Below are 8,305 nucleotides of genomic sequence, written 5' to 3'. Positions count from 1 at the left end.
CTGTCAGTGTGTAGAGTCCTGTCAGAGTGTAGAGTCATGTCAGTGTGTAGAGTTCTATCAGTGTGTAGAGTCCTGTCAGTGTGTAGATTCCTGTCAGAGTCCTGTCAGTGTGTAGAGTCCTGTCAGTGTGTAGAGTCCTGTCAGAGTGTAGAGTCCTGTCAGAGTGTAGAGTCCTGTCAGTGTGTAGAGTCCTGTCAGTGTGTAGAGTCTTGTCAGGGTACTGTCAGTGTGTAGAGTCCTGTCAGAGTGTAGAGTCCTGTCAGAGTGTAGATTCCTGTGAGTGTGTAGAGTCCTATCAGTGTGTAGAGTCCTGTCATTGTGTAGAGTCCTGTCAGAGTCCTGTCAGGATGTAGAGTCCTGTCAGAGTCCTGTCAGAGTGTAGAGTCCTGTCAGAGTGTAGATTCCTGTGAGTGTGTAGAGTCCTATCAGTGTGTAGAGTCCTGTCAGTGTGTAGAGTCCTGTCAGAGTCCTGTCAGGGTGTAGAGTTCTATCAGTGTGTAGAGTCCTGTCAGAGTGTAGAGTCATGTCAGAGTGTAGAGTCATGTCAGTGTGTAGAGTCCTGTCAATGTGTAGAGTCATGCCAGTGTGTAGAGTCCTGTCAATGTGTAGAGTTCTGTCAGAGTGTAGAGTCCTGTCAGGGTCCTGTCAGTGTGTAGAGTCCTGTCAGAGTGTAGAGTCATGTCAGTGTGTAGAGTCCTATCCGTGTGTAGAGTCCTGTCAGTGTGTAGAGTCCTGTCAACGTGTAGAGTCCTGTCAGGGTCCTGTCAGTGTGTAGAGTCTTGTCGGTGTGTAGAGTCCTGTCAGAGTCCTGTCAGTGTGCAGAGTCATGTCAGTGTGTAGAGTCCTATCCGTGTGTAGAGTCCTGTCAGTGTGTAGAGTCCTGTCAACGTGTAGAGTCCTGTCAGTGTGTAGAGTCCTATCAGTGTGTAGAGTCCTATCAGTGTGTAGAGTCCTATCAGTGTGTAGAGTCCTGTCAGTGTGTAGTATCCTGTCAGTGTGTAGAGTCCTGTCAGTGTGTAGAGTCCTGTCAGTGTGTAGAGTCCTGTCAGTGTGTAGAGTCTTGTCAGTGTGTAGAGTCTTGTCAGTGTGTAGAGTCCTGTCAATGTGTAGAGTCCTGTCAGAGTCCTGTCAGAGTCCTGTCAGAGTCCTGTCAGTGTGTAGAGTCCTGTCAGAGTCCTGTCAGTGTGTAGAGTCCTGTCAGTGTGTAGAGTCCTGTCAGTGTGTAGAGTCCTGTCAGTGTGTAGAGCCCTGTCAGTGTGTAGAGTCCTGTCAGAGTGTAGAGTCCTGTCAGTGTGTAGAGTCCTGTCAGAGTGTAGAGTCCTGTCAGAGTGTAGAGTCCTGTCAGTGTGTAGAGTCCTGTCAGTGTGTAGAGTCCTGTCAGTGTGTAGAGTCCTGTCGGTGTGTAGAGTCCTGTCAATGTGTAGAGTCCTGTCGGAGTGTAGAGTCCTGTCAGTGTGTAGAGTCCTGTCAGTGTGTAGAGTCCTGTCAGAGTCCTGTCAGAGTGTAGAGTCATGTCAGAGTGTAGAGTCATGTCAGTGTGTAGAGTCCTGTCAATGTGTAGAGTCATGTCAGTGTGTAGAGTCCTGTCAATGTGTAGAGTCCTGTCAGAGTGTAGAGTCCTGTCAGGGTCCTGTCAGTGTGTAGAGTCTTGTCAGTGTGTAGAGTCCTATCCGTGTGTAGAGTCCTGTCAGTGTGTAGAGTCCTGTCAATGTGTAGAGTCCTGTCAGTGTGTAGAGTCCTATCAGTGTGTAGAGTCCTATCCATGTGTAGAGTCCTATCAGTGTGTAGAGTCCTGTCGGTGTGTAGTATCCTGTCAGTGTGTAGAGTCCTGTCAGTGTGTAGAGTCCTGTCAGTGTGTAGAGTCCTGTCAGTGTGTAGAGTCCTGTCAGTGTGTAGAGTCTTGTCAGTGTGTGGAGTCCTGTCAATGTGTAGAGTCCTGTCAGAGTCCTGTCAGAGTCCTGCCAGAGTCCTGTCAGTGTGTAGAGTCCTGTCAGAGTCCTGTCAGTGTGTAGAGTCCTGTCAGTGTGTAGAGTCCTGTCAGTGTGTAGAGCCCTGTCAGTGTGTAGAGTCCTGTCAGAGTGTAGAGTCCTGTCAGTGTGTAGAGTCCTGTCAGTGTGTAGAGTCCTGTCGGTGTGTAGAGTCCTGTCAATGTGTAGAGTCCTGTCGGAGTGTAGAGTCCTGTCAGTGTGTAGAGTCCTGTCAGTGTGTAGAGTCCTGTCAGAGTCCTGTCAGAGTGTAGAGTCATGTCAGAGTGTAGAGTCATGTCAGTGTGTAGAGTCCTGTCAGTGTGTAGAGTCATGTCAGTGTGTAGAGTTCTGTCAATGTGTAGAGTCTTGTCAGAGTGTAGAGTCCTGTCAGGGTCCTGTCAGTGTGTAGAGTCTTGTCAGTGTGTAGAGTCCTGTCAGAGTCCTGTCAGTGTGTAGAGTCATGTCAGTGTGTAGAGTCCTATCCGTGTGTAGAGTCCTGTCAGTGTGTAGAGTCCTGTCAATGTGTAGAGTCCTGTCAGTGTGTAGAGTCCTATCAGTGTGTAGAGTCCTATCAGTGTGTAGAGTCCTATCAGTGTGTGGAGTCCTGTCAGTGTGTAGTATCCTGTCAGTGTGTAGAGTCCTGTCATTGTGTAGAGTCCTGTCAGTGTGTAGAGTCCTGTCAGTGTGTAGAGTCCTGTCAGTGTGTAGAGTCCTGTCAGTGTGTAGAGTCTTGTCAGTGTGTAGAGTCCTGTCAATGTGTCGAGTCCTGTCAGAGTCCTGTCAGAGTCCTGTCAGTGTGTAGAGTCCTGTCAGAGTCCTGTCAGTGTGTAGAGTCCTGTCAGTGTGTAGAGTCCTGTCAGTGTGTAGAGCCCTGTCAGTGTGTAGAGTCCTGTCAGAGTGTAGAGTCCTGTCAGTGTGTAGAGTCCTGTCAGAGTGTAGAGTCCTGTCAGTGTGTAGAGTCCTGTCAGTGTGTAGAGTCCTGTCAGAGTCCTGTCAGGGTGTAGAGTCCTGTCAGAGTGTAGAGTCCTGTCAGAGTGTAGAGTCCTGTCAATGTGTAGAGTCCTGTCAGTCTGTAGAGTCCTGTCAGTGTGTAGAGTCCTGTCAGAGTGTAGAGTCATGTCAGTGTGTAGAGTCCTATCAGTGTGTAGAGTCCTGTCAGAGTCCTGTCAGTGTGTAGAGTCCTGTCAGAGTGTAGAGTCATGTCAGTGTGTAGAGTTCTATCAGTGTGTAGAGTCCTGTCAGTGTGTAGATTCCTGTCAGAGTCCTGTCAGTGTGTAGAGTCCTGTCAGTGTGTAGAGTCCTGTCAGAGTGTAGAGTCCTGTCAGAGTGTAGAGTCCTGTCAGTGTGTAGAGTCTTGTCAGGGTACTGTCAGTGTGTAGAGTCCTGTCAGAGTGTAGAGTCCTGTCAGAGTGTAGATTCCTGTGAGTGTGTAGAGTCCTATCAGTGTGTAGAGTCCTGTCATTGTGTAGAGTCCTGTCAGAGTCCTGTCAGGATGTAGAGTCCTGTCAGAGTCCTGTCAGAGTGTAGAGTCCTGTCAGAGTGTAGATTCCTGTGAGTGTGTAGAGTCCTATCAGTGTGTAGAGTCCTGTCAGTGTGTAGAGTCCTGTCAGAGTCCTGTCAGGGTGTAGAGTTCTATCAGTGTGTAGAGTCCTGTCAGAGTGTAGAGTCATGTCAGAGTGTAGAGTCATGTCAGTGTGTAGAGTCCTGTCAATGTGTAGAGTCATGTCAGTGTGTAGAGTCCTGTCAATGTGTAGAGTTCTGTCAGAGTGTAGAGTCCTGTCAGGGTCCTGTCAGTGTGTAGAGTCCTGTCAGAGTGTAGAGTCATGTCAGTGTGTAGAGTCCTATCCGTGTGTAGAGTCCTGTCAGTGTGTAGAGTCCTGTCAGTGTGTAGAGTCCTATCAGTGTGTAGAGTCCTATCAGTGTGTAGAGTCCTGTCAGAGTGTAGAGTCCTGTCAGGGTCCTGTCAGTGTGTAGAGTCCTGTCAGAGTGTAGAGTCATGTCAGTGTGTAGAGTCCTATCCGTGTGTAGAGTCCTGTCAGTGTGTAGAGTCCTGCCAGTGTGTAGAGTCCTATCAGTGTGTAGAGTCCTATCAGTGTGTAGAGTCCTGTCAGGGTCCTGTCAGTGTGTAGAGTCCTGTCAGAGTGTAGAGTCATGTCAGAGTGTAGAGTCATGTCAGTGTGTAGAGTCCTGTCAGAGTGTAGAGTCCTGTCAGGGTCCTGTCAGTGTGTAGAGCCCTGTCAGAGTGTAGAGTCATGTCAGTGTGTAGAGTCCTGTCAGTGTGTAGAGTCCTGTCAGTGTGTAGAGTCCTATCAGTGTGTAGAGTCCTGTCAGTGTGTAGAGTCCTGTCAGTGTGTAGAGTCCTGTCAGTGTGTAGAGTCCTGTCAGTGTGTAGAGTCCTGTCAATGTGTAGAGTCATGTCAATGTGTAGAGTCCTGTCAGTGTGTAGAGTCCTGTCAGTGTGTAGAGTCCTGTCAGTGTGTAGAGTCCTGTCAGTGTGTAGAGTCCTGTCAGTGTGTAGAGTCCTGCCAGTGTGTAGAGTCCTGTCAGAGTCCTGTCAGGGTGTAGAGTCCTGTCAGTGTGTAGAGTCCTGTCAGAGTCCTGTCAGTGTGTAGAGTCCCGTCAGTGTGTAGAGTCCTGTCAGTGTGTAGAGTCCTGTCAATGTGTAGAGTCATGTCAATGTGTAGAGTCCTGTCAGTGTGTAGAGTCCTGTCAGTGTGTAGAGTCCTGTCAGTGTGTAGAGTCCTGTCAGTGTGTAGAGTCCTGTCAGAGTCCTGTCAGGGTGTAGAGTCCTGTCAGTGTGTAGAGTCCTGTCAGAGTGTAGAGTCACGTCAGTGTGTAGAGTTCTATCAGTGTGTAGAGTCCTGTCAGAGTGTAGAGTCCTGTCAGAGTGTAGAGTCCTGTCAGTGTGTAGAGTCCTGTCAGTGTGTAGAGTCCTGTCAGGGTACTGTCAGTGTGTAGAGTCCTGTCAGAGTGTAGAGTCCTGTCAGAGTGTAGAGTCCTGTCAATGTGTAGAGTCATGTCAGTGTGTAGAGTCCTGTCAGAGTGTAGAGTCCTGTCAGGGTCCTGTCAGTGTGTAGAGTCTTGTCGGTGTGTAGAGTCCTGTCAGAGTCCTGTCAGTGTGCAGAGTCATGTCAGTGTGTAGAGTCCTATCCGTGTGTAGAGTCCTGTCAGTGTGTAGAGTCCTGTCAACGTGTAGAGTCCTGTCAGTGTGTAGAGTCCTATCAGTGTGTAGAGTCCTATCAGTGTGTAGAGTCCTATCAGTGTGTAGAGTCCTGTCAGTGTGTAGTATCCTGTCAGTGTGTAGAGTCCTGTCAGTGTGTAGAGTCCTGTCAGTGTGTAGAGTCCTGTCAGTGTGTAGAGTCTTGTCAGTGTGTAGAGTCTTGTCAGTGTGTAGAGTCCTGTCAATGTGTAGAGTCCTGTCAGAGTCCTGTCAGAGTCCTGTCAGTGTGTAGAGTCCTGTCAGAGTCCTGTCAGTGTGTAGAGTCCTGTCAGTGTGTAGAGTCCTGTCAGTGTGTAGAGTCCTGTCAGTGTGTAGAGCCCTGTCAGTGTGTAGAGTCCTGTCAGAGTGTAGAGTCCTGTCAGTGTGTAGAGTCCTGTCAGTGTGTAGAGTCCTGTCAGAGTGTAGAGTCCTGTCAGTGTGTAGAGTCCTGTCAGTGTGTAGAGTCCTGTCAGTGTGTAGAGTCCTGCCGGTGTGTAGAGTCCTGTCAATGTGTAGAGTCCTGTCGGAGTGTAGAGTCCTGTCAGTGTGTAGAGTCCTGTCAGTGTGTAGAGTCCTGTCAGAGTCCTGTCAGAGTGTAGAGTCATGTCAGAGTGTAGAGTCATGTCAGTGTGTAGAGTCCTGTCAATGTGTAGAGTCATGTCAGTGTGTAGAGTCCTGTCAATGTGTAGAGTCCTGTCAGAGTGTAGAGTCCTGTCAGGGTCCTGTCAGTGTGTAGAGTCTTGTCAGTGTGTAGAGTCCTATCCGTGTGTAGAGTCCTGTCAGCGTGTAGAGTCCTGTCAATGTGTAGAGTCCTGTCAGTGTGTAGAGTCCTATCAGTGTGTAGAGTCCTATCCGTGTGTAGAGTCCTATCAGTGTGTAGAGTCCTGTCAGTGTGTAGTATCCTGTCAGTGTGTAGAGTCCTGTCAGTGTGTAGAGTCCTGTCAGTGTGTAGAGTCCTGTCAGTGTGTAGAGTCCTGTCAGTGTGTAGAGTCTTGTCAGTGTGTGGAGTCCTGTCAATGTGTAGAGTCCTGTCAGAGTCCTGTCAGAGTCCTGTCAGAGTCCTGTCAGTGTGTAGAGTCCTGTCAGAGTCCTGTCAGTGTGTAGAGTCCTGTCAGTGTGTAGAGTCCTGTCAGTGTGTAGAGCCCTGTCAGTGTGTAGAGTCCTGTCAGAGTGTAGAGTCCTGTCAGTGTGTAGAGTCCTGTCAGTGTGTAGAGTCCTGTCGGTGTGTAGAGTCCTGTCAATGTGTAGAGTCCTGTCGGAGTGTAGAGTCCTGTCAGTGTGTAGAGTCCTGTCAGTGTGTAGAGTCCTGTCAGAGTCCTGTCAGAGTGTAGAGTCATGTCAGAGTGTAGAGTCATGTCAGTGTGTAGAGTCCTGTCAATGTGTAGAGTCATGTCAGTGTGTAGAGTTCTGTCAATGTGTAGAGTCTTGTCAGAGTGTAGAGTCCTGTCAGGGTCCTGTCAGTGTGTAGAGTCTTGTCAGTGTGTAGAGTCCTGTCAGAGTCCTGTCAGTGTGTAGAGTCATGTCAGTGTGTAGAGTTCTATCCGTGTGTAGAGTCCTGTCAGTGTGTAGAGTCCTGTCAATGTGTAGAGTCCTGTCAGTGTGTAGAGTCCTATCAGTGTGTAGAGTCCTATCAGTGTGTAGAGTCCTATCAGTGTGTAGAGTCCTGTCAGTGTGTAGTATCCTGTCAGTGTGTAGAGTCCTGTCATTGTGTAGAGTCCTGTCAGTGTGTAGAGTCCTGTCAGTGTGTAGAGTCCTGTCAGTGTGTAGAGTCCTGTCAGTGTGTAGAGTCTTGTCAGTGTGTAGAGTCCTGTCAATGTGTCGAGTCCTGTCAGAGTCCTGTCAGAGTCCTGTCAGTGTGTAGAGTCCTGTCAGAGTCCTGTCAGTGTGTAGAGTCCTGTCAGTGTGTAGAGTCCTGTCAGTGTGTAGAGCCCTGTCAGTGTGTAGAGTCCTGTCAGAGTGTAGAGTCCTGTCAGTGTGTAGAGTCCTGTCAGTGTGTAGAGTCCTGTCAGAGTGTAGAGTCCTGTCAGTGTGTAGAGTCCTGTCAGTGTGTAGAGTCCTGTCAGTGTGTAGAGTCCTGTCGGTGTGTAGAGTCCTGTCAATGTGTAGAGTCCTGTCAGAGTGTAGAGTCCTGTCAGTGTGTAGAGTCCTGTCAATGTGTAGAGTCTTGTCAGTGTGCAAAAAGAAAGATACAAGCCATCAGTTAGTTTGTGAAGCCATTTTGCTAGCTATTTAGCAGTCTTATGACTTGGGGATAGAAGCTGTTCAGGAGGATGTTGGTGCCCGACGATGTACCAGTATGGCTCGCACGGATTGCCGTGCGGAAGCAGAAAGAACAGTCTATGGCTTGGGTGACTGGAGTCTAGGGCTGTCACCGACTAAAAACTTTTAAAAAACTGACTTGGTCGACCAAGAGTCGTCTGTTTTTTTCGACCAATTGACTGGTCTGAATTTTAAAATGTGTATTGTTCCATATAAATAGTAGACACGTCCTATGTGTTTTAATCAAATCAACTATACGCACTGAGCTTATCTGATGCTTTAAGCACAATCAATCAAATGTATTTATAAAGCCCTTCGTACATCAGCTGATATCTCAAAGTGCTGTACAGAAACCCAGCTTAAAACCCCAATCAGCAAGCAATGCAGGTGTAGAAGCACAGTGGCTAGGAAAAACTCCCTAGAAAGGCCAGAACCTAGAGGAAACCTAGAGAGGAACCAGGCTATGTGGGGTGGCCAGTCCTCTTCTGTCTGTGCCGGGTGGAGATTATAACAGAACATGGCCAAGATGTTCAAATGTTCATAAATGACCAGCATGGTCAAATAATAATAATCACAGGCAGAACAGTTGAAACTGGAGCAGCATCACGGCCAGGTGGACTGGGGACAGCAAGGAGTCATCATGTCAGGTAGTCCTGAGGAATGGTCCGTTGTCTTTCTCTCTCTCTCTCCTGCCTGCTGCAGCGACCACCACAGAACATCAACAGAGTGTATAGTGTTGTCTCTCTCTCTCTCCTCCCTGCTGCAGCGACCACCACAGAACATCAACAGAGTGTATAGTGTTGTCTCTCTCTCCTTCCTCCACCACAGAACATCAACAGAGTGTATAGTGTTGTCTGTCTCTCCTCCTGTCCGTGTTACT

The sequence above is a fragment of the Oncorhynchus kisutch genome, linkage group LG3, assembly GCF_002021735.2.
Source record: "Oncorhynchus kisutch isolate 150728-3 linkage group LG3, Okis_V2, whole genome shotgun sequence".
Classification (NCBI taxonomy): Eukaryota; Metazoa; Chordata; class Actinopteri; order Salmoniformes; family Salmonidae; genus Oncorhynchus; species Oncorhynchus kisutch.
Note: the sequence above shows the minus strand (reverse complement) of the source record.